Source organism: Lutra lutra, chromosome 2 (assembly GCF_902655055.1).
Source record: "Lutra lutra chromosome 2, mLutLut1.2, whole genome shotgun sequence".
Taxonomy (NCBI): Eukaryota; Metazoa; Chordata; class Mammalia; order Carnivora; family Mustelidae; genus Lutra; species Lutra lutra.
In genome coordinates, this window is record NC_062279.1 from 12,288,393 (window position 1) to 12,316,214 (window position 27,822).

Here is a 27,822-nt window from a genome sequence, read left to right on the forward strand (position 1 = left end):
TTTTTTTAAGGACTTGACACATCCTTTCATGATTTCCTGACATCAGTCTCTAATGCCAAAGCTGTGTGGCAGAAATTAAGACAAGAATAGATTTTGCTGCTGTTATGCTAATGATGCTCTCTTTCAAGTTTTATCAAGTAGGCAAGCAATTTAACTGTAGAGAAAAAAATAATAATTTTTATAGTTCGAGTCCCAGAATCTGGACCCACTGCCACATATTTTTGCTTTTTCTCTTTGGGGTTGTGTTTGCTTGTTTGAACAAAAAGTGCATCTCCTCATATGTCAGAAATGAAGTGGCAAAGTTAGAATTTGGAAGTGGAGGTTGTACCTTGCTGGGGAAATTTTAATAATCACAAAACAAATCTACCAACTCTGAGACATCTGCTTTGTGTGGTCAAATCACTCATAAGACCTGTGTACTTTCACTGGACTTGAAAGCTTTTAAAAAATGGAGAAGAATAAAAGACCTAGAACTTGTAGTGTTCAAACATATCCTATCAAGCCTAGGACTAAATTCATCTCTGGGAAATTTTATATTCAATTTGTAGCATAAGCATGGAATAGACTACTTGTCAATATTCCATAATAGATAAAGGAAATCCTAAATGAGAACAAAAATGGAATTAGCAGTACAGTAAAATGAGAGAGTCAGACGGAGCTCTATTTGGGATCACTGCAATTTATGTTCATTAAAATTACTCTGCTTGATAAGCTAGCTTTCTGAAATACCATGAATGAACTGTTAAAGATAATCAGTTCCTTATTATGGAAATAGAACTAACCTCCTGGATTTGATTGAGCATCTGAGTTTGTGGCTTGTGTGAGTAGTAATGTTGCAGGGTTCCAAGGGGTTCATTTTTGAATGATTTGGTGCATTCCCATACTTGTGTGGTCCAGAATCCAAACCCAGCCTTGGTAAAAGTTTCATGGGAGGTTGGGTTAAAGAGTGTGGGTTAATTTGGGGGATGAATTGTTTTAAAAACCCATTTGTGACTGACAGTGGAACAGCCTGGCTATCTGTATATAAGACATACTCCATATCTGGCAATTATTCAATTGCATTTTCTGGTTCCATGTAACTTTTAGATAGAGCAAGCCTAACCCTCATTACATGGCTATGACTTCTCTTTTATTAGTAGTTGTAGGTACTGGTTCACCATGACACTTCTCTCTGAGAGTGAAAGAATTGGGAACCATATGCATTTGTTCAACTATGAGTTCATTGCTGAATGTTTCCAATTGACAGTTCTTCTCAGTTTATACTTTTGCATCTACTATGAGGAGGCATTTTTAATGCCCTCATGGGTGAGATAACAGATCTGCCAGAGTTCTCTCATCCAGAACGGAAGAGAGCCTCTACCTCAAAATATGTCTTCCCACTTAGCATTTCATTTTCTTTTTTCCTACAATACTCTCCCATTTCCCCTTGAAAATAGACTACTAACTTTTGTGACTTAATCAGAGGAAATTTCCAGCATACGCACAGGGCAGTAAAGCCTAAATGAGCAACATGGAGTGTATTTATATCCATTTATTCAATCATTCATTCAGCCATCATCCTAGAGACAGGTATTGACGGCTTACTATGTTTTAGACACTGTACCATTTGCTGGTGATTTAAAAACATCTGTTTAAACAGGATCAACTTCTTTTGAGCTATAAACAAAATAGTTTGGATCCAGCTAACATTTTAAACTTTGGATCAAGCCTCATTGATTCCACATAAATTTTAGGATTATTTGTTCCATTTCTTTGAAAAAAAAATGATGAGATTTTGATAGGGTTTGCATTAAATGTGCAGATTGCTTTATGCAGAGAAAGGGGAACCCTTCCACACTGTTGGTCAGAATGCAAGCTGGTGCAACCACTCTGGAAAACAGCATGGAGGTTCCTCAAAAAGTTGAAAATAGAGCTACCCTATGACCCAGCAATTGCACTACTGGGTATTTACCCTAAAGATACAAATGTAGTGATCCAAAAGGGCATGTGCACCTGAATGTTTATAGCAGCAATGTCCACAATAGCCAAACTATGGAAAGAACCTAGATGTCCAACAACAGATGAGTGGATAAAGAAGATGTGGTATATATATCCAATGGAATACTATGCAGCCATCAAAAGAAATGAAATCTTGCCATTTGCAATGATGTAGATGGAACTAGAGGATATTATACTTAACGAAGTAAGCCAATCAGAGAAAGACAATTACCATACGATCTCCCTGATATGAGGAAGTTGAGAGGCAACGTGGGAGGTTTTGGGGGTAGGAAAAGAATAAATAAAACAAGATGGGATCAGGAAGGAGACAAACCATAAGAGACTCGTAATCTCATGAAACAAACTGAGAGTTGCCGGGGGGGAGGGGGGTAAGGAGAGGGGGGTGGGGTTATGGACATTGGGGAGGGTATGTGCTATGGTGAGTGCTGTGAAGTGTGTAAACCTGGCGAGTCACAGACCTGTACCCCTAGGGCTAATAATACATTATATGTTAATAAAAAATTAAAAAACAAAACAAAACAAAACATCTCATTGAGCATGGAGGAATGTATATGTTAGTTTCAGGGAACTACTAGAAACCAAGGCATTTGGTAAAATAGTGAATTAGCATGTGTTTAACAGCCATTTATTGGCACCTGTTTTGTTTTGGTCAAGGCGCTAAATGCTAAGGCTAAAAAAATAAATTAAAAATAAAGCTGACATGAAAAATTTGCATCATTCCTAAATCTGACCTCTCTGGAAGCTATTTTAAGTAGAAAATATGTTATGTGCTGTATCCTTAACAGTTATTCTCTAAAATTCCTATGTTTCAATAATAAGTGTGAAAATACTATTAAATATAGTCTAACTGAACAATATGGTTCTACCCTCAATTACTGGCTAACCTTTCTCTATTCACACATTTCTGGAAATACGTGCACATAGGAAAATTTATTACTAATACAGAAGTTAGTGTAAAAAGATTTTCCCCTACTGTTCTTTCTCATTGTTTCTGGGAAAACGCTTCAGTTGACTGTTGTTGAGTTGAGGGTCTTTAACAAATCTTAAGGGAGCCTTAGTAGTAGCAGTTTTCCACGCACGAGTAGTGAATAGGAGCTCGGGACAGGCCAACTACAAGAACCTAAATCCATTCGGGTTGTGTGCACGTGTAGGGAGGGAGGGAGGAGGAGTGGCTTCTTGAAGACTTACTATATTTTTACTCTTTGTACTTCACAGGCTTTCCTGCTTTGTGCACGTAGACTTTCATTTATATAATTTTATTTCTTTCTAATACCAGCTATTGGACTCATAGAATATTTACCAAACTCCATGATTTTCATAATTTTACTTTGCTCTGCCTTTTCAGTTCCCGTTTTATACCCAAAGTGTCACCTTGATTTTTTTTTTAATCAGATCTTAATCTGAAGCTCCATTCCTAGGCCCTTTGGAATTTTTTTCAAAGTGCTACTATTATTAAACTATGAAACTTTTCAGAATAAAATCCTTGGCATCCAGAGCAGAAAGGACTAAAGAAGATACCTCATATGTTCAGTGTTAAACAAAGTATACACATAGGGTTACCAAATTTTTTTTTTTAGATTTTATTTATTTATTTGACAGACAGAGATCACAAGTAGCCAGAGAAGGAGGCAGAGAGAGAGGAAGGAAGCAGGCTCTCTGCTGAGCAGAGAGCCCCATGCTTGAGCCCAGGAACCTGGGTTCATGACCCGAGCCGAAGGCAGTGGCGCCCCGGGTTGCCAGATTTTGCAAATGAAAATATATATTATATGGGACATAGTTTCACTGAAAAGAAAATTGTTGTTTATCTGTTATTTAAATTTAAATGGGCATCCTGTGTTTTCTCTGGCAACCATCACTAAAGACCTGAATGAAATACAAACATTCTCCTGACCATATACAAAACTATCAAAAGGAAAGTTGCTAATTCATTAGTGAGTTTATTCTTATTTATTGAATCAGATCATGCAACTTAGAGTTGTAACACATCAAAAAACCATATACTGGGGGCGCCTGGGTGGCTCAGTGGGTTAAGCCGCTGCCTTCGGCTCAGGTCATGATCTCAGGGTCCTGGGATCGAGTCCCACATCGGGCTCTCTGCTCAGCAAGAAGCCTGCTTCCCTCTCTCTCTCTCTCTCTCTGCCTTCCTCTCCGTCTACTTGTGATCTCTCTCTGTCAAATAAATAAATAAAATCTTAAAAAAAAAAAAAAACCATATACTGAATAGTTTCATGAGGAGATTAACTACATTAAATTGCTTTTAATGTCAGAAAGGGCAGGACTTGTTCACATGAAGCTTTCCATATGAAATTAGAAAAAAAAATCGTATCACTTACATGCTTTAAGTAAATAATGTTTCATCCAAATTTTGAAAGATGTGATTCCATTATTAGGGGAAAAAAAAAAAGCTGAAACGGTAACTGGGGGAAGGAAGTATAGCCAATTTTTACATTCCTTTTTCATTATTTATTTTCTAAATTTCCTACTTTAAAAAATACTTTAAAAATCAAAAATCTAATGAAAAGAGTAAATTAAAAAAGAAAACTTTCATGCTAAGAGTTATTTATAGACGCACACATCTGGTTCTAATAGCAATAAACAATTAAGTATTTTTATCCTCTGCCTACTTAAATTTTTATCCTTTACTACTTTAAACTTTCATTCTTTAGATCCTTTAGAAACTAAATGTGTCAGTTCAAAAGCGAGAAATTTCAGCCTAGATCGTTTTTTAGATTTTAGTGCTGGACTTACCACTTCCTATTTGTACGACCTTGGGCAAATTAATCACCTTTTGATGCTTGAGTTCCTTTATCTGTAAGGTGGGGATGGTAATATCTAATTCAAAGGGTTGTTTTGAGCATGAAATGAGGGAGGAAAAAATGCCTGACTCAGAGGAAGGGGGCTGCGCAGGTGTTAATGGCAGTAATTCCTATTCTTACTAACGTGTTCATGTGTGCCTGTGTGCAGCAGAATTTCTTCGTTTACTTTGTTTTTGTCCTTAGTCCATTGATCTGGGGTTGCCTGATTAAGAAGACAAGATATAAAATTTTCTCCTGGCTCACTTTGGAAACAAACCCAGAGAGAAATTGTGGTCGTGGGAAAGCCCTAGAAAAAACAATTCAGAATCATAGCTATGATTCCAAAAGCTCTTTTTAAAAGATTATTAGCAAATGCCACAGTCAGATATTTAACTCACAGTAACGACTTTCTTGTTATTATTATTTTTTTAAGTGCACTAATCCCATCATGGGGGCTGCGCCCTCCTGATCTCACATAAACCTAGTTATCCTCCTGCTAATACCATCCTGTAGGGAATCAGGACTTCCACATAGGAATTTTGGCAGCACAAAAAAGTACGGTCCATAATACCAGCCAATGTCATTTTATCTGAATGTATTCATGCTAAACACCTTTGTGCTCACAGCCTTGACCGGGAATGCCATCCTCAGAAAGAGAGCAGGGTATCTAAAATCCGCACGTCCTTTCTTCAGAAACAGTGTTACCCTCAAGTTGAATTTTTTTTTTTTTTGTGCCTACCTGCCCCTCCCCATTTATTTTCTTCTTAAAATTAAAAGTGAAAAGGAAGAATGATATTCAAAGTGATCGAGAGCAGCAGTTGTGCATTATAACTGAATCTGGTCTGCTGTTACATTCCTCTCTATAATCACATCAATATTGCCTCGAAAAAATAGCATATGGCAGAGAGAAAAATGACTCACAATTGATATGCAAACCAGCTGTGGGTATGTGCTTTGTCTTCATATGGGGTTAAAAATAAATTCCTGATCAGATTTAAACTGTATAGAGAAATATGTTTACCAGTGTCCCAGATGCATATATCTGTTTTTTTTATCTGAACACATATCCGTATATTTTTCTTGGTAGTTGCAGAATTTGAAGACTAATAAATAGGTGGGGGAAACGAACTTAATTTAAATTGAAAATAAAAGTTTGATAAATAAATTATTTGCTTTGAAGTTTGATAAAATATTCATCATCTGAATGATGATCTAACAAATTATAATCTATAACTGAAAACAGAATATTTACCACCCCTTTATTATTGACTTAAGTGACATCATCACAGAATAAAAAGACCAGATGCAAATAAGTGAATATACTTCTATTAACAACATGCAACTATCAAAAAATATTGAAAGTATATATTGTTTAATTTTTAAGCAAATTATTACTTCTGAAAAGTATTTTTCTAGTGATTTCTATAAAAGAAGCTGTAAGAAGCTCATGAGTATATTTTTATAGGATTACATAATTGAACCTTCAATTTAAAACGTATTTGTATTTAGCAAATTATAATGTGTGTGGAATAAAAACGTTTTCTTAGTCTTGAGGAAGTTGCTTTTTTTCTGGTTTGACATATTATGTTTATTTTAACTATCCTTTAATATATTGAAAAACTAAAATGATACTTTATTGGGAGTAAATATTCAACTGGAAGGTAATTAGATTGAATTTTCTCCTTCATTAAGCATATGGGCAAATCAGATATGCATTTTCATTTCAAAAGTTTATTATGGGGAATATACATAAATGTAATTATAAGCATTCTCATTAATTTATCTTTGATTTCTTGCCATTCTGCATTCATGTCCAATTTCACATCTATGCGGGCCATTATCTTGAATCAAAATCAAAATCTATTTGATGCTTTAGGGGATCTGAATCATCATTACATTTGGAAAGCTTTCTGTGACTTACAAATAGTCACAAAGGTAACATTGATGTTTGTCACCAGAATTTTTAAAAAATAAAGGCAGGTCATGGAGTGAGTGACTTAAAAAGTTCTTTCAAAGGTACTGATGAAGATTTGTAATTTGTCAATGTGAGTCACTTTTAAACGTGTGGTGGGGATGACCTTATGACAAGACCTGAGTTACAACCAATTCAAAAGATACTAACAAAGAGGCTTTTTAGGTAAAGTCTGCCAAATATGGTTTCAAAGAGGAGTATCTGAGTGCTCCTGGAAAGTGTGTTTACTTGAGGGCCTAGAGTATGTCTTTTACTCTGACCTCAGTACAATTTAATAAAATGTCAGGGTGATGACGTTTAGAATATAAGTGAGGTTCTGTGGGGTGAGGTCCTGCACCGATGATCAAGAAAGAATTCTGCAACCATCTTTTGTGCAAAATGGTGGTTTATTAAAGCACAGGGACAGGACCCTGAGCAGAAAGACCTGCTGCGCTGGGGTTGTGAGGAGTGGTCCATTATAAACTTGCAAGTTGGGAGGGGGTCAGGGATAGGGCAAGTCTCTAAGGAATTTTGGAAGCCAGGTTTCCAGGACCTTGTGGGGCTAGCTGTTGTTTGGAAAAGGTCAATTATTACCACCTAATAAAACCTTAGTCATGAGACCCTTCAGATGTATATCAGTGGGCCATATGCTTGGGGTGATTGCCAGCACATATCTTGGAGGGTTTGGAGATAAAGGAAGCTTCCAAAGGAATTTTTATATGTTAAAGTAGACTTACAGGATCCTGGTTGGGGTAGCGGAGGCGGTCAGGCTAGAATTGCCTTTTGCCCTTAGCAAAATATTAAGGTGGACGTGGTTGAGTCCCTGGAGGAATGTCACTCTGCCTGTGCCAAGGACTTGTCAGTGGGCTCTAGATAGTAAGGGAATTTAATAGCTTTTCAACTGCTTCTGTTTCCCACGTCAAGGGTACAGGATAGATAATTGGTAAATGCTTATTGAAAGAGAAATGCCACAGACTTCAAAATAAATACTGTTTTCCCAAACACTGCTATTAAACTTACACAAAGTGTGAATTCAAATGATCCATGTCTCATTAATCTGAGAACCGTTTTCTTCCCCAGCAACTGTTCTTTCTGCCAAATACTTTCAACAACTAATAACCAATGCGCAAAACAAATATGGCCACTGTCTTCAAAAGACCTACTTTAGTGACTCATTAAATAAGTACTTACACAAGTATACAGTTATAAAATATTACAAGTGCTTTGAGGAAAAAACATGTCCTGTAAGACGGTATTTTGATACAAATGTCCTAATACTATATGCAAACTTTCAAAAGCAAACCAGAATGATCTTTGATCCTGGGTATATAAGAGGAAAACATAAATAAAACAACAGTAAAACATGTTAGGTAATGGTATACATTAAAGAAAGCCAGAGCTTGACAGTATTTAAAGTGGTAAAACCAGATTTTATTCAGAAAGTACGGTTCTAGGAGAAAAGAGACCTCAGTACAAACTGGGCCCTGTTCTGCCCACAAAATGGACGGCAGAGGGTTCATAGCCAAGGAGCAAGGTGGTGATCAGTGGATAGAAAATTACTAAAGGGAAACATCAAGAGTGTTCTGATGAAATCAGCCTGTAAGGATTCTTGCAGATGGCAAGCTGGGGTAATGGGCCATCACCTGAGAGATAATGAGGTCTGAGACATTTTGATCAGAGATTGGGGATAGAGGATTCTGCCTGAACTAATTCAGTGGGAGTTCTGTGAAAATTGGGCCATGCAAAGACAGACACAGAAGTCCAAAGGCTGAGGTCTAGTTAAGAAGAGGGTTGAAAGGAGCTTGACTATAGTTAGGTCAAGGACAGCGTCTTTGTGGCACACTCCAGCCCGGGGTGCTCCTACCTATGGGGATCCCAGGGGAAAGAGGAAAGACATGCAGACTTTGACCTTATCTATATTTCCAAATTTGTATACAACAGAAAACTGAAGCAGACATCACAAAATGTTAACTTTGGTTAGCAGTAATCTGTTGCCTTTTTTAGTGAATCTTGAGACATTTTGTAACATATGAAATCTCTTTTAGAAAAGAAATGTTATTGGAGCGAGCTCTGAAGATGAGTAGAAAGGACTTTCAAGGAGCGTGGATGAAGGGTGAGGTCCAGAGAGGGTAAAATTACTTAGCTTAAAACAGGAGCCTCAAGCTATTAGAAATAGATGTACCTTAGGTATATTTATAGGTGTATCTATGTGCTAGCTACTTCTTTCATAAAAGTTTTTGATGAACTTCTCATCTTCAGTGATCAAAGAAATGCTCCTTAAAATGTTTACCGGATCAATAAATCTATATCATTAATTATATGCACTTAAAATTGTGAATGGATCATTTTGCAAGCTTGAATTTAATAAGAACAAACATTACATTAATTAGAGAAATACCAGCTCTGCACTTTCACAAATTGAAGTATGGAAATCAGAGCATTCCTAGAGTTATTCTTTGTAGTTTATAGTATCTTCATGTTGGTAGAGTTTTCTTTGTTCTATAGTTTCCTTTAAGATGTGGACTGAATTTTTGCCTCCAGTTATCAATACGGTAATAGAGTCAATGGGTGGAAGACAGTTTCTGAATCAATTATTGTCATTCAACCTTTTACTCTTCACATGGAATTTCTTTCCTCTGGAATGTCGGATTTGTCATTTCTTCAAGATCAACTTGCCACAATCAAAATTGATTTTTAAATAATTATAATAAATCTATCTATAATTGAAAATAGACTACATGAGTATGAGAGTAACCGTTAAATCAGACTGTGCATCTCACTTATTTATATATATACGTATATATGTACATATATGTATATGTATTTTTCCTTAAAAATAAGGAAAAATATACATATAATTACATATAATGTATAAGGAAATATATTTCCTTATATACATATTTAAATTTTAAAAATATATATTTTATATATATACTTTTATGTATATTTATATATATTTTTATATATTTATATATACTTATATATATTTATATATATATATATTTTTTTTTCCCCTTAAAGACATTATTAATCACCCAATTGCAGGTAACCTATAGGTGTCATCCAGATTCAAAGTTGTCCTGTCTTGGAAAAAAGCTTTATCAAAGTTGTTATAAACTTTGATGCATACATTTTAAAAGGTAATGTGTTACCTACACACTGTTAATGGTTTTCAAAGAAAACAAAAGTCACTTTCTTACCCTATTAACTCCTAATTGGGTTAGTTAAATGTATTTACAGATCTGAGCCCTACTCATCTGTCTGGTCACCTCAGCTTCCAAATAAAATTCCTAAAATACTTACCTTTAAACCCAATAGATGACTTATATTTTATAAGAAAAACAAACACACTGATGTATAGTAATATGAGACGATTTCTCTGGGGTTTTATTTTATCAACGCCATGGCCTGGCTTATCCTTAAGCTGTAGTTTTTCTTCATTGCCCGAGGCAGCATTTGACCGAGTCCAACCTCTAACCTCTTCAAACCCCGTATCCACACCTTCAAAATAGGGACCTCTCCTGCCTCCCTGGGTTGTGATCCCTATGGGGTCCCTGGGAAGACCTGTATGAATGAGCTAGTTCATTCTAGTGCCAGACAGAAAATAGACTTTCGGACAGTGTTGTTTTACTTCCTCTCTCCTGCTTCACATCCTGTCTTTGAGATGATGCTTACCATAGGTTTTCCTTCAGTAGACTATCATTGCAGCTTGTGGTCCTGTGAATCAACAGAAACCAATTGTTTAGGAAAAATGCATCCCGTGCTATACTGTATACTACACGCTATACAAAACACAGTATACTGTAAGTGTAATGTATACTGAAAATATACAACATTATGGTGATTTTATACTGTCTTGTGAAAATCGGGGTGCCTGGGTGCCTCAGTGGGTTAAAGCCTCTGCCTTCAGCTCAGGTCATGATCTCAGTGTCCTGGGATCGAGTCCCATGTCGGGCTCTCTGCTCAGTGAGGGGCCTACTTCCTCCTCTCTCTCTGCCTGCTTCTCTGCCTACTTGTGATCTTTGTCTGTCAAATAAATAAATAAAATATTAAAAAAAAATGTTTTGTGAAAAAAGCTGTCACAGCTTCTATGCATGCTGAGTATCAGGTGAATGACATGCCTCTCTTCCTTCAGTCCACCAATTTCCAAGCATCTACACTGATGGCAGAGGAGCCAGTGAATCAGATGTACTCGTGCCTTTGGGGCTGGTTCCTCATTTCTTTGGTCTAAAACAATGATCCGGTTAAAATAGCACACTGAAAGAAACCCAAGATATACAGGCAAAGAGTATTAGCGTATCATCATGTCTTACAGATTTACTTTATGACAATTATCACCTTAGTGAATTTGGTAGTTGAGTTTAAAAAAAAATTAAATAACACATAGTAAGTACTAACAATGTTAAAGTTATTTTTAGTAGAAGGAGTTGAATATTCTAAATAGTATTAGAAATGAGAAGGAATGCAGAGGCTTCAGCAATGGAAGGGGATAGTTTATAAATTATTCAGAGAAGAGTGAGAGATAAAAATGAAGGAAGTTTTAAAACATAAATAGAATTTCTATATGATCCAGCAACCCCACTTCTAATTACATACTCAGAAAAATGAAAGAAGGGATGGAAACAGATTCTTGGACATCAGTGTTTATAGCAATATCGGTACCAGTGGTTAAAGGGTGGAAACAACCCAGATATCCACCGAACAGATGAAAGGATCACTAAAACGTGGTCTCTGCATACTACTGGACATGATTCAGCCTTAAAAAAGGATGGGATTCTGTTACATGCTGCAATAGGGAGGAACCTTGAAAATAGTATGCAAAGTAAAATTAGAGACACAAAAGGGGAGATACTATATGATTCCACTTGTGCAAGATATCTATAATAGGCAAATCCACAGAGACCAAAGGAGGGTAAAGGTTAAAAGAGCCAGAGGCAGGGGAGAAAAACCGAGTTTTTGTTAAACCTGGACAATGTTTCTGTTTGGAATGTTGAGAAAAACCCGGAAATCTAATATGATAGTTGCACAACACTGTGAGTACTTAAAGTCACTGAATTATATGCTTAAAAATGGTTAAATTCATTTAAAAAAAAGAGAGAATTAGGCAAATCAAACGTTTAAATTTGCCTGATGATAACCTTCAATACGAATGCTATAACTTGAGTATGACTTCCGCACGTAAGAATGGAGGTGTGGAGTGTGAGAGGGTATCAGACTACATTCTTTTACATGTGTCCACACATTAGCAAAAGAATCATTATTCAAATAGTTGATATATTAAAGTGCGTCTGTTTTAGGAATATGTTTGTACCAGACAGCCTAAGACTCACGTCCTATTCCATTTACTCACACACTGTGTGACGTTGAACAAGTTATTCTTGTTCTTGTTCTTGACGTTGAACAAGTTATTCAAGTTTGTTTATTTGAGAGAGAGAGAGAGAGACCACAAGCAAGGGGGTGGGTAATGAGGAGCAGAGGGAGAGGAACAAGCAGACTCCACACTGAGCGGGGAGCACGATACAGGGCTGGATCCCACGACCCTGAGCTGATCATGACCTGACCTGAAATCAGGAGTTGGAGACTTAACTGACTGAGCCACCCAGACCCCAGTGACTCAAGTTCTCTCACTCCAGTTTCTTCATTTGGATGATAGGATAAACACGGGACTTACCTTGAGGTTATTGCAAAGAACAAATGAGACAATGCTTGCAAAGTGGTTTCCATTGTATGTGTTTGGCATCTCTAGACAGATAATGTTTGCAAGGAGTTAGTGTTGCATTGCAGGGATATGAGTTCTGAGTCTTTTCGGAGGTGGTGCTGATTAAAAACCAAATGGCCAGTTTCAGGGTGAAACAAACATGTGCCTCTGCACACACTTTTCTGGAAAGAAGATGCACAGTGATAAGATACTTAAAGTAGTTTAGAATAGACTAGAATAGTTTAGAATAGACTAGAATAGTTTAGAACTATAAAATAGAATTTTATAGTTCAAAAATAGAATTTTATAGTTCAAAAATAGAAATAGAATAGAATAGAATAGAAATTTTATTCTATAAAATAGAATAGAATAGAATAGAATAGTTTAGAACTTTAAGTAGATACATGTTGAATGCCATTGCCTAATTAGTTAGGGCAACTCTGCTTATGGTATAGTATGACTGAATGTGTGCATTTTCGTAATAACCAAACGACATAATGCATGATTCAGCAAGCAAGCAGTGAGCCATATCTTTTGAAATACTTTGTTTCATGAACACCTTCTTTCTCCTCCAGATAGGGCACATGGCTACTCATTTCCATCTTGATCCTCGATATCAAGCTCTGTAAACTCACAGGGAACCCATCAAATATTTGGGCAGCTTATATAAATTAAAATCTTCCAGCAAGCTCTGGGACACAGTAGGAAGCAGGAAAGACTAAATTCAGAGCTGCTTGGAAGGAGGTTTGTGCAAGTGTGGAAGGGTGTAGTTCCCCATGGCTGAACGAGGTCCCTGTGGTTTTTTTTGGTTCTTCTTCCAGATTTAGTAAACCAGCAGAGGACTCTGTGGATTTCATAGTTTGTGCCTTACATGGAAGGTCACAGGTACAAGCTACTGGAACAACAATATTGTTAACTTCTAATTCAGTATTTTAGTCTGGTAATGAATAAATGTCAATATACAAAACTGAAAATAGATAAATGTCACAAAAGACAAATAAGGACATGGAATCTAATATTAACTGATTTGACATAGGGAAAAAGTTCTTCTACCTAGATCATGTGACTTTGGGTATATTATTTGACTTCTTTATGCCTCATTTGTATAAGGAATTGGAACAAAACAATGCTTTTATTTATTTATTTTTTTTTTTAAAGATTTTATTTATTTATTTGACAGAGATCACAAGCAGGCAGAGAGAGAGAGAGAGAGGAGGAGGAGGCAGGCTTCCCGCTGAGCAGAGACCCCCGATGCGGGGCTCGATCCCAAAACCCTGGGATCATGACCTGAGCTGAAGGCAGAGGCTTTATCCCACTGAGCCACCCAGGCGCCCCAAAGCAATGCTTTTAAAAATATTATTGGCTGTGAAACTCTTTAATCAAGGAAGAGCTGACAGGGAAGACAAATCTATAAAACCTACAAAACTATATCCTTTCCGCTTGTGACCTCCTCCTTTTTTTATACTCCTCCACCTACCTTCACCCTGTGGGGTATTTTTTAATGAAACATGTTTAGAAAACTCTTGGACTACAGAAATTTAAAGCAGCTATTAAGGTTCTAAAATTTTATGAAATTTAATTTTTGGTTGTTTAGAGTTATAAACAGTATTCAGTAACATTTGGAACAAGAATTATAATAAACTGAAGAGCCATAGCATTTTGTAATATAGATACCTACTTAAATCTCTATGTGAAAACACTCTTTTAAATTTGGGAATTTGGGGTTCAACCTGCACTCAAACTACTACTTTTTTTTTTTTTTAAGATTTTATTTATTTATTTATTTGAGGTAGAGAGTGAGAGAGAGAGTGCAAGCAGGGAGAGCCGCAGGCAGAGGGAGAAGCAACCACCGAGCAGAGAGCCTGATGCGGGGCTTGATCTCAGGACTCTGAGATCATGATCTGAGCCGAAGGCAGACACTTAACTGACTGAGCCACTCAGGCACCCCTCAAACTATTTCCTGTTAGAAGTCTTACCAAATCATTGGAAGCTCTACTATACTATGTAGCATTGGACTGTACATATAAAAACCAGCTGGGTTACAGGGTACAAATTCGTTCTTTCAATAGTATATACTGGAACAGACAATGTTAGAACAGAGAAATGAGTTATATAATTGTAATAAAATATCTTAGGTGCTTTACAAATTAAAGAAGCTGCCTAGGCTGGCCAACAGGAGGGCAGGAGATGACTCAGAGCTATAGGCAAGAATATGTTTAACAAGGATGGATATTTAAGCTAGTGTTTTTCTCACTGAAGCATCTGATACACTTATCCTGAATATAGACAAGGTATTTGTTTTTATGGTTATCAGGAAGGGTGAAGACATAATCATTGCGCAATACTGTTCTACCTCTAAACCTATTCCTCCATGAAGCCCCTAGGTAAGCCTGTTACTTATAAATACTTGATAGTTTTCCCTTTAAAGAAGTATTTGTGGGGCGCCTGGGTGGCTCAGTGGGTTAAGCCACTGCCTTCGACTCAGGTCATGATCTCAGAGTCCTGGGATCGAGTCCCGCATCGGGCTCTCTGCTCAGCGGGGAGCCTGCTTCCTCCTCTCTCTCTGCCTGCCTCTCTGCCTGCTTGTGATCTCTCTGTCAAATAAATAAAAATAAAATCTTTAAAAAAAAAAAAAGTATTTGTGATTATACAAAATAGCATCTTCACTTTGAGCACTGAGATGTGATATAATTTTCTCCTTGTTAATACAAAGGTAACCTATCAGCTCTGGGAATATGGAGAATATGGACATGGTAACATAATCATTTAACTGATGGGTGTGAAGCAAACTTAACATCCACAGAAACAGTGTTGGAAACAAGGAAATAAGACACTCCATTTCAGACTCTTTATGCAGTAAGTTGTATATATATAACAATGCCTAATAGAATAACCAGCCTAATATTTCCGCAAGAACTCTCCAAAAACAGCATGATACAGAGGCACCTGTGTGGCACAATTAGTTAAGCTTCTGACTTTTGACCAGTGGTGAGCTCAGGGTTGTGAGTTTGAGCCCCACGTCAGTGCCAAGCTAAGCTCAGAGTCAGCTTAAGATTCTCTCTCCTTCTCCCACTGCCCCACCCCTCCCCAGATATATAAATAAATAAATACAACATTATATAATCAAACCTGTTATTTAAAACACAAGAATAACTGCTATGCCAAAGTTATGAACTCAATGCGCATTTCTTGCTGAGAAGTATTCATGTAACAGATGTTCAGCTTTGGCTTTATTTAGTCTATTTTTCTAACAGTTTGAACACTTCTAACAATCTCCCTTTATTAAATCCCCTGTGTTGCCTTGCAGTTTACCATCCTTTTTTTAAAAATGACAGATGTTTTATGAATCTATTTTCCTGTACCTAGTGTATTTAAACAGTGCTTTTAAAAAAATTTTTTTTTAAAGATTTTATTCATTTATTTGACAGACAGAGATCACAAGTAGGCAGAGAGGCAGGCAGAGAGAGGGAGGGGGGAAGCAGGCTCCCTGCTGAGCAGGGAGCCTGATGCAGGGCTCGATCCCAGGACTCTGAGATCATGACCCGAGCCAAAGGCAGAGGCTTAACCCACTGAGCCACCCAGGCACCCCTAAACAGTGCTTTTTTAAAAAAACAAACTAGAACAGCTGACTAATTAAATAAAAACAATATTTTATTAGAATGCTTTGTATGTATACACTTACAGATTAGACCTTTTGGCAAACTGATAAAACCTATGGACAGACCCTTTCTTAGAAATGTACAAACGGGGGTGCCTGGGTGGCTCAGTGGATTAAGCCTCTGCCTTCGGCTCAGGTCAGGATCTCAGGGTTGGGATTAAGCCCCGCATCGGGCTCTCTGCTTGGCGGGGAGTCTGCTTGCTCCCTTTCTCTCTTTCTCAAATAAATAAAATATTCTTTAAAAAAACCTACTAAGTTACTATTTAAGGTAATATTTAAGGCTCGGGTCATGATCTCGGGGTTCTGGGATCCAGCCCTGCATAGGACTTTCTGTTCAGCAGGGAGCCTGCTTCCCCTCTCTGCCTGCCTGTCTGCCTACTTGTGATCTCTCTCTCTGGCAAATAAATAAATAAAATCTTAAAAAAAAAAAAAAGAAATGTACGCATGCACAAGACCCTCAAAATTTTGCATATAATTTTAAGGTGTTCACGTATCCTAGGTTAAAAAAAAACTAGAGTACATATAATTTTTGATGTAACATTTTGCACATTTCTATGCTTTGTTATTGCCCATTTGCATTGTTTAGCTATTAAGAAGAGTGTTAGCATTTGTATAGCTCCTATGAAACTTACTTTAATAATTTTATTTCTTATTAAGTGAATTTTCAGTCATTCCAATAATTATCTTGTCTGTATAATGTGCCTGTTGACCTGTCTGTTCCCTGTCTTAAACTGTTTCAGAAGAAAGATTAAATAGATTGTAAGTGCAAGTATTATCTAACATCATGTGGTATAAATTAATCATAAAGATTTTCCTTGTGTAGCATATGCATATTTATGACACTGAGGTGTGAAATCATAACTATTTTTCTGTCACTTCATGAGACCAATTGGAGTGTCTCAAGTGTTTATTTATCCTAGAAAACATCTTGCTTCTACAGGCCATTTTGTTTTCATTGTCATCTACGGTAGGGCTAAAAGATAGGACTGCCTAGCTAATTATTTGCAGATGAAATTAACTATGTGAAAATACATCAGAGTTATTCTCGTTATGACCCAAGGTTCTAAACAGTTTAAACAATTACAAGGCCAGAGCAGATGGTACCTTCATTTTTTTGAAGTAATAAACATAAAGAAAAGTACTCCTAAGGAATATAGTCCCCCAGAAAGCAAACCATGTGCATTGTCAGCATTGGGAAGAAGCCCAGTTCCCCAAACATTTTAAAAGTGGAAGATTGCTATGAATTGAACCATACTGACACCTTCAATCTATTTGTAATAAATAACTGTAATGCATTTGTCATTAAGAACCTGGGGGAAAGTGCAGCGAGAAGGAATTACACCATCTGTTTCTTGGTTAACTAAATTTTCTTAAGAATAATCTACCTAAATGGATGCAGATATAAAAGGGAGATACTATAAAGGTGTTGGACACTTTAATGGCCTTTAGAACATACTGAGACTAAATTAAGCAAGCAGTCTTTTTCATTTTCCACACTTTGATCCTTGGTTAGCGTTGTTTTCAGCAAGAATGAATGGTAATCCTGTGTTCTATTACTCTTTTAACCTCAAATGTGAGGCCCCATGGCAAAAAATAATGCAGAAGTAATGTGAGAGTTACTGCTTCTTTCTTCGCTATCTGCTTTTGATTATATGTTAAAATGAATGTCTAAGAATATTTTAACAAAGCAATATTAAACAAATGAGCATTTCCCCATTAGTGAGAAGGCAATCATTTGTATCATTTTGGGGAAGTTTAATTTTTTCAGGTCACTGAAATTGAAAACAGTAGGAATGAGAAAAACGTATCTCTGACCAATCTGTATTCATGTTAATACCAGTTAAACCTACCTACTTGCTGGTTTAGGGATAGGAACTTTGTTTTTTTGTTTGTTTTTGGTGTTCTATTTGCTGCCTCTTTCTCTTTTCATATTTTCTTTCTTTGCATTACTTAATAAGAACTTTGTTATTTCCATTATTATCCAAGCCACAAAGCTAATTTACCTAATTAAATAAATTTTCTGTAAGGTGGTTATGAGAACAAAGTGTTGAACACCTATAACTGTAACCAACCCAGAAGAACACTCCATTCAAGCCTGTTCTTTGTTTTCTTCTTGTCTTGCATCCTCTGGCCAAATGAATTACTTAATGTCTGCACGTCTACTAATAATTCTGTTCAAATTAAATCTGGGATATGCTGCTGTCAGGAAGGTTGGGGATCTCAATCACTCTTCAGCATTCTAAGACCTCTCTGGGCATATAAGATTCTCCTTAGCATCACGGTTTGTTCTTCTGGCCTTGGGTTCTGCTGGTTTTCGCCTATAAACTTTGTCCTCTTGGGCTAAATCTGGCATCTGGTATACATATAGAAGAGATAGAAATGACTCTGGGGATATGATCCACCATATATCCTATGTGAGTGGTACCCCCTGGAGCTGTGCTCTTGAGTTGTTCTGTGCACAAGCTGAACAGCTGTGTGCTTAGTCCTGAAATCTACTTGGTCAAAGGGCCGAGAGACCCAGTCTAATTGCTGAAATTTTTAATTAAATGTGTATTTGAATGCCTATCCATTGGTGATGCCCATATATAGTGTAAAGTAGAGGGGCATCAGAAACTCTTCTGGAGCATGTTAAGGGACCTGATACACACAACAAATAGAAAAATCCATGATTCCAATAAGAAGCGTCATTAGACTTCCATATTTCTAGGGAAGAACGTTGTAAATGTTCCTGTGCAATATGTTTATGTTTTAAAGTATAGATGCCTGTTTTCTATGAAGAAGACTATTATGGAAACAAGCATGGTAAATTGCTATCTATTCCTCTTAGCGAAACATGTTGGAAGAGCACAGGACTAAGATTATGAATGCAGTTTCAAGAAATCATGCAGCAGCAAATGAAATATTCCTCAACAAATTGGGAAATTGGATCGACTATATCATAAAATATGGTAGTTTTGTGGCAGCTTGAAGATTTTAAAATGTGCTGTTTTTACACTTTGCTAATTATGCTTTGATATGCTTATAATTTGTTTCTGACATGTGGGCACCCAGAGTTACTGAAATTTAAAGTTGTTGCAAATGCGTGTTTCTGAGAGTATATCACCAGACAGAGCTAGGCTGGGCTGAGCAGGGTTGGGGGACAACTCTTCCTGAGGAGTTATTTAGGATTTTACAGGCTGGAGTTATGACCCTACTGTGAAATTTCATGCATACATTCATGAAAGAAAAAAAAAAAAGTTAACATTCAAAGTCCTCTCAAGTAGCTAATGAACAAAATGTATTTCTGAAAAATAGCTTTTTGGAGAAGAATCTCTACCTTTTAACACAAATCTGAGGCATTCCATTGAACCTCTGAATATCCAGATAGGCAAAGGGAACAGTCCTTGGATAAATTTGACTACAAAGCTACCATCTCCCACAGCTCCAGTCAGGTAATGAATACATTAGGAAATTAAAAGCTCACATAGGTGTTCAGGTTTTCCGTGGTAGAATCGTCAGAGAAAGCAATTTAAAATCTAGTAATTATGTTCTCTCAGAGTTATCAAACATGTGGGGACTAGTCCTAGTTCCAGGATGGACTAGTGAGTTCATCTAACTTAGTACCTTGTCTTCATTTAGAATCAGGGCTGTCATTACTCACAGACGTGTTTCTCTTCTGTGTATAACAGCCTTTTTGGAAGAAGATTCTAGAATTCTACAATAATTCATCAAAGCAACACTGCAAGTCTACTTAGAAAAATCACACAAACTAATTGCAGAAAATCCTGAAAACACATGTAAACTAAAATAGAAAAAATTAAATATGAAGCACTCATCGATCTCTATGCAGAGATAAATATTGTTAGGATATCTTGTGTAATGTTTTATACTCTATAGTTTTTGTGTCTCTTTTTTCCCATTTAGCAATACATTGTGAACACTTCTATGATTTTAAATATTCTTCTGTTATGTTGAGGTGTTGAGGGGGCTATAATATAGAGCGCTTCTCTTCCTTGTCCAATTTCTGAAAATTGACGCATAAGACAAAATGTTGGCAGAAAAGGACCAAAATTTCATCTTTAATATTGATATAGATGAGTTTGGGAGATGTAGTTTATAAAAAGAGTGCATTTTAATACTGACCCCAAATTTAAACAGCATACCCACCGTCTCCAATATTCCTATCCAGATAATTTCAAGTAAGAGTAAACTGCCGCTTATGTTACCTGCAGGAAAATTCACTCCCAAGAGGAAATGGCAGGGTCCTCATACCCTTTCCCTGTGCCCAAATTCACAAATCAGATTCAGTCATTTCTCCATGAAGAGATGTGACAAGATGTAGAGAAGGCAGGAGTATCTGCTAATTAAATTACCTGGAAGGAAACAGGACCAAGAATGAAAATTGCCCCAACCACCTCCACAAAAATATAAAACTGCTTTAATGGCTGTGTAGTATTTTGGTATGCAAATATAATGTCAGTCTCTAAATTAATCCTTTCTTGTGGAATACTTCAGCTGCTTCCAAACATTCATGACTAAAGACAGTATTCTGAGCTATATCTTCATATGTATATTTTTACATTTCTTCACTATTTCATTAAGATTAATTACTAGACACTGATTGCTAAATATTCATAATTCTCCTTCTAGAATGGCAGCCAACATGCAAATGCCCCTAAGTAGTATTTAATTTTTTTTTTTTTTTTTTTTTTGACAGAGAGATCACAAGTAGGCAGAGAGGCAGGCAGAGAGAGAGGAAGGGAAGCAGGCTCCCTGCTGTGCAGAGAGCCCGATGTGGGGCTTGATCCCAGGACCCCGGGATCATGACCCGAGCCAAAGGCAGCGGCTTAACCCACTGAGCCACCCAGGCGCCCCATAAGTAGTATTTAAAATAACCCACTTATGAGACATTTTTAGATTCCTAGTAACCTCTGTACTGCACTATAGTCATTCTTAATCTTAATCAGTTTATTGAACAGAGAGGACCTGATGTAATTTCTTTACTTGTTACTTGATTACTGTTGATATTTAACATGCTGTATATATTTAATGGTCCTTTACATGTCTTCTTTTGTGAATTACCTGTTTGCGTTAACCTTACTTTTCTTTAAATAGTTAATATACTATGTTTATTTGCTAAAATTTTCATTATATAAAGCAATATATAGTAATGAGTCTTACAAGATATGAAATAGTATATAAAGATTCCGATTCAAAACTGACTCATAGAAATTGTTACATTTTCTTTTAAGTGCAATATGTTCAGTTTTCTTTTTTTTTCTTTTTTTTTAAAAAGATTTTATTATTTGTCAGAGAGAGAGGAGCGAGAGCAAGCACAGGCAGACAGAGTGGCAGGCAGAGGCAGAGGGAGAAGCAGGTTCCCTGCCAAGCAAGGAGCCCGATGTAGGACTTGATCCCAAGATACTGGTATCATGACCTGAGCCAAAGGCAGAGGCTTAACCAACTGAGCCACCCAGGCGTCCCATATGTTCAGTTGCGAAAGGTGCTTATTTACATGTTGTCACTTCTAAAATTCTCAAACTAAGTTGTGTTTTTTTTTTTTTTTTCCTGAAATAGATCTGGAACCTATAAGAAACCAAACTTTTCAGTAAGATTGATTTTCTAAACAGCCCATGCTAATTTTTAGCCGATGAATTAAAATATACAACGTTGTACTCCATTTAAAGTTTTCAGCTGTCTATAACTTTCTTTTAATGCCTCTAACACCAGTGTTTAGTTCATCTTATCTGAGAATTTCTCCCAAGAACTAAAGTCAATTTCAACATATGAAATCTGGGCGATGTATTACACCACCATCAGAAAATACTGTGGTCGCTTCACCTGGTCCTTGAACTTCAAGGTGATACAGCTTGTGGGAAGAGTATTTTTGCTTTCTAATCCTTTGTGGGAAAATCTTATTTATGGCTTCCATCAACCAGAATGTTCTGGTTCTATTTCCTTTCACATCAGAAATAAATATTTCTCAAGCATTGCCTATCATTGAGTTGAGTCCCCTTTGGCTAACGTGGAAAATAATGTTGCCATATCTATTATACGTGATCTGGCATGACCTTCCTACATTAATGCATGACCTCATTACAAACGCTAAGCATTTTGTTTCCTCTTTAATTCTCGGTGGGGCACAAATATATTAACCCGTGACATTTTTCGTAATAGAGATGAGAGAATGAAAGCAATGCGTTGAACCTTACATTAGCATTCCGTGTGCCGTTTTGCTTCCAAGAGGCAAGTCATTATTTTGTAGTAGTTTGTTGTTGTTAGTGTTGTTTGAAATTTGTCCCTAGAAAATGAAATTATGCAAATCAATACCTAAGTTTGGTACAATTGGTGTTTGTGTAATATAACCACTGATCATCCAGTTTCAGAGGAGTCTTTGAGCCCCGGGTCGGGTCCCAGCGATTGCGCTCCCCTGGGGAGCAAGGGAATGATGCTGATGTGGGCACAGCCCAGAAGCATATTCCAAGCAAGCCCACCTCAGATCAGTGAGTTTATGGATAAGGCAGAAAATACGTAGAACGGCGTAAACACTGTTTGGATACCAAACAATTCAGGAGGGCAGAGGTGCAGTATCTATGATCACATTCAGAGGTCTTGGCTTTGAAATATTGTCCAGTTTCTTTTTCCCTCTCAGTCACTAGCTGAGCTACCAGGAGGAAAGTAATGCTCATCTCTCCGAGGCCTCTGGGGCTTATTCATTCTTTTAAAAGTGGGAGCTTTGGAGGAAAATCATTAGTCATTGCCTGGATTCTAAAGAGAGGAAACCCCATCCACTACACAATGACCATTTTGCCTGTTTGCAATGAACCATTCAATGGGGATTTTTTGTTGTTGTTTCTTTGAGCTGAATGAGGTTATTCATCCCTTTATCTCCCCCCAGGGCTAGTGACTTTGGAGCTTGCTGAATAAAAGAAAAGAAACAAAGAAGAGGGAGGGGAGAGCTTGGTATTTTCACCAGTCTCCTAATTACAATGATTTGTGAGTTACTAAACAGAAGCAGTATCAAATATATGTGCCACATGAATCAGTATATTAGTTTGGAGATATATTGGACTCTGTGTAGATGAACTTTGGTCTAAGTGATGGCTATGCTCCAACGGTTTCCCATTCAGCTTCAAGTATAATGACTCTCACTCACGGTGGTTATAGAGCTCTATGTAATCTGGCCCCTTGCCTCATATCTCAGCGTTCCAGTCACACCACCTTTTCTGCCCCTGGAACACACCAACTTGGGTTTTTTCGGAAACCGCTTCTGCCTTTGAAATTTGCATGTGGGAAAGAAAAATAAGAAGAAATTTGCACGTGTCCATCCATACTGCAGGTCACAAACACCGTTCTTCCATTCCTTCCGCAGGCAGGAAAAGCCTTCCCTGAACCCTCCATGTGGAAATGTTCTTCTCCTAGATACAGATACTCTATCATCATACCCGGTCTTAGTTTCCTTAGAAGACCTTTGCTTATCAGAAATTATCTTGTTGTTGTTGTTGTTTCACTTTACTTTGTTTTGTTTTGTTTTGTTTCTGTGTGTACTTGTTCATTGTCTCCCTAAGGACTACGTAAGCTCAGAGTGAGATCCTGTCTTTTTCCCCAGCTCTGGCCAGCACCTGGAAGAGTGTTTGGCGTGTAGTTGGGCCTGGGTATAGAACTGCTGAATGAAGTAGTCCTCGCTTAGTCTGCACAACAGCATAATTGTATCATCCAGATCTCATCCACTGTTGGAAGACTGCTCCTGACACATTCAAGAGAATAACCCCTCTGTCTGTAACCACACCAACACCAACACGTCCGATATAAGATTGAGGTGACATCCTGAGATTCAGGGTCGAATCCCTTCCTTCTTTTTATTTATTTATTTATTTATTTATGAAAGATTTTATTTATTTATTTGACAGAGAGATCACAAGCAGGCAGAGAGGCAGGCAGAGAGAGAGGGGGAAGCAGGCTCCCCGCTGAGCAGGGATCCTGATGCGGGGTTCGATCCCAGAACCCTGAGATCATGACCTGAGCTGAAGGCAGAGGCTTTAACCCACTGAGCCACCCAGCCCCCCACCACTTCCTTCTTTTAACAATTTATGTTAAATTGAGTATTTACTTCTGCTAGGCTCTGGAGGCCCAGTAATGAATAAGAGAGACATGTTCTCTGACTTGAGAGTGCTTAGAATCCTATTAGGAGCAGAGATCTAATTAAGCAAGCAAATATAATGCAGTGCATTTTTAAAAGTTCTGTAGCCAGAGCACCCAGGGCAGTTCGGGAAGATTGGTAAAGACTTCTTGGAGGAAGTATCTCTAGTCACTAATTTTTTTTTTTTTTTTATTTTAAGTTCTTTTTATTTGAGAGAATGCATACATGGAAGGAAGGGCAGAGGGAGAAAGAATCACAACCAGATTCCTTGCTGAGCCGGGGAGCCCATGCAGGACTCGATCCCAGGACCCCAACATCATGTACCTGAGCTGAAATCAAGAGTTGGACTCTTAACCAACTGAGCCACCCAGGTGCCCCTCTAATCAGACACTTTGAATAGATAAAGAAGTCAGGGAAAGACAAGGCTGAAAAAAAATGTCAGAAGCATGTTTTGATTTTACTTCAGGGAAATGAACACTGCAGACTTTTTTTTTTTTTTTTTTTTTTTTTTTTAAAGATTTTATTTATTTGACAGAGAGAGATCACAAGTAGACGGAGAGGAAGGCAGAGAGAGAGAGAGAGAGAGAGGGAAGCAGGCTTCTTGCTGAGCAGAGAGCCCGATGTGGGACTCGATCCCAGGACCCTGAGATCATGACCTGAGCCGAAGGCAGCAGCTTAACCCACTGAGCCACCCAGGCGCCCCAACTGCAGACTTTTAAGTAAGGAGATGGATAGATTTGTATTTTATAGATATCACCTAACTGCATTATTTCAAACAAATTTACTGAAGTTAGACCTGTAGTAGCAAGTTAGAAACAGTTGTATTGATCCAGGAAGTGACAGTGAAAAGAAGTGGAGTGTTCTTTTAGAAAAGTTATCAGTGGGGCTTTGTTATGGATTAGATGTTGGCATTTAAAGGGAGGATAGAGCATAAAACACACCCCGGTTTCTGACTTTGCCATCGGGTCGTGGTACTTTCCATTCTTTGGTTCAGTAAATATTTTCTAAACACTGAGTGAGAATGAACAAGTGCAAAGGTCCTGAGGCTCAGTATGTTTGAGGAACAACAAGGTTGGCATGGCACATCAGAGGAAGCAAAAAAATAATATTTTAAGCTAAAAAAGATAACATTAGAGACTAAGCAAGAGCCTGATGATGAGACATACCTTTAGTTGCCTAACATTTCAACAATCAGCAAAGCATTCAACCACCAGGTCAATGACATCTTCATAGAGATGTTGTGGAAGTCCATAGAATATATTTCTGGAATCATTGGTCTTTAAATTACTTCTACAAACTCTGTGATTCTATAATGCTACTATTATTCCCAATCAAGCCCAACCTTCATGAAGCCCATTTGTGGGCATCCTGCATTTGCATTCCTTCCTTCAAGGAGTGGCAGGTTTCTGTAGACAGACCCATCTGAGTGAGTGTGATGCCTCTGTGACCTATAATAGCTGGATAATTATTGTCAGGTTCTCAGGCACTATCAAAATTATTTTACAATACATTAATATTAGTATTCCTTAATAATAACAATGTGATCTTTACTGCTTAAAATAAGTGAATGAATGAATGAATGAATGAATATATAGATATTATGTGAGTAGACCAATATGGTATTAGGTCAGAGCTAGCCTTAAGCAAAACCAAGAAGCAGGAAGAGATTTTTCTTGAACATTTTTCTTTCCTTCTGATGTACCTTCTTTTTTTCCCACTTTAGACAGCACTCCGACTGTTCAAAGCCCCCAGCCCAGAGCTGAACGCTCTCTCTACACATGCCCCATGCCCACCAGCACAACACAAATCTACTCATTCATTTCCCTCTGGGTATTGTTACTTTTCAACGTGAAAGTCAGCTGGTCTGATAAATTTATCTGTACGGTTTTGCTAATGGAAAGGCTAGCTCACTGTCTTCACTTCTGTGTATTATATCAACAACCCATAGTTACCTATTTCAGAAATTGCACTTGGGTTTATTTTTTCGGGCTTACAGTTGACAGTTCAAGTGTTGTGTGTCACCAGCAGAGGAGATATTTAGGGCAGATGGGGTCGTGTGACGTCTTAAGTAAAAAGTACAGAGGTATCCATTCACAGCGGCTACTAACAGAATTTACCTTTGCTAGAGACATATTTTCAGCCTTTTAATAGAACGTATAACAAACTCAAGTCAGATAGCAGGAGAAGAGAAAGAATTAGACTCTTGTGCTAAGAAACCATGACATGATCAGGATCTGGCCTGTGGATGAAACTCCAAAAGACCTTCCTGTGTCCTAGAGAAGCTCCATGACAGATTTTCTGTTGGATATTACCCAACAGTCACATCATTACTTGAACAGATCCAAGTACTTACTTAGCCTTCTTTAACCAAAAGAATGAAATAAATACATAAATAAAAATAAACATAAATAAAAAATAAAAATCCAATTAAACCTTTTTATCAGTCTTCATAGAGCCTAGATGGTAAATAAGCTATGATAGTTAAATCCTATGTACATGAAATATGAACTATAACTTTATGGTATGGCATTGGTTAAACCTGTTATTCTCTTTAATGAGGAGTTGGGCTGTTGATATACTTAATTAATATATTTTTTTGTTTTTATGTGCATTCCCAAAGGCCTTAAGGCAATGAGTACATTTTTAATAAATTCCATTTGAAATAAATAAATAATAGTGGTTCATTACACTAGGATTTTTTTCATCATAGAATCAAAGTGAATTGATATTTAACATTGTTTTAAGTCATTTAAACATGAATTTATGGGTTCTTTTCCTCCTAAAAATGCCAATACATACTATGAAATGTTCCTTTTAGAAAGCTAATTTTAGATATTCAGTTGAGAGTAACATTTAAGTAGAAAAATTTTCTGAGAGCACTTTTTTCAAATTATTTATGTGATGAAAATCCACTACCACTTACTTAGAAGTGGTAGTGGATTTTTTAAGCCAAAAACTCCAATATTTTTCTAATTTGTCCAATAAAAAAATCCAGTGTATATATGATACAACACATTAGAATTTTCATGAGATTAAAGATAGGTATTCGAATTACTAAAGATTAAAAAGTTAGTCCCAGTTCTTACAAAATTGTTCTTTTAGATGTCAGCAAACTTTTTTATTCTCTTTCAAGATAATATGTATGCTTCTGACATCCTCACCACCTTTAGAGAAATAAGTTTTGCATAGTTCCTAGAGTAAGAATGAAGTAGATATAATGTGTATTCTAAAACATTAAGATTGGGGGGGGCACCTGAGTACCTCGGTGGGCTAGTCCTCTGCCTTCGGCTCCAGTCATGATCTCAGAATCCTGGGATGGAGCCCCACATAGGGCTGTCTGCTCAGCACAGAGCCTGCTTCCCCTGCTCTCTGCCTGCCTCTCTACCTACTTGTGATCTCTCTCTCTCTGTGTCAAATAAATAAATAAAATCTTTAAAAAAAAAAAGTTAAAACATTAAGATGGGCATATCTTCAGCAAATGGATTTGGTATCTGAATACCAAAAATATTTTAATTGCTTATTAACAACATTTTAAACCATGTGATTACTGCATAATCATTTTTAGCTATTTCTAAAATCATTTTTATGATTAAAAAACACTAT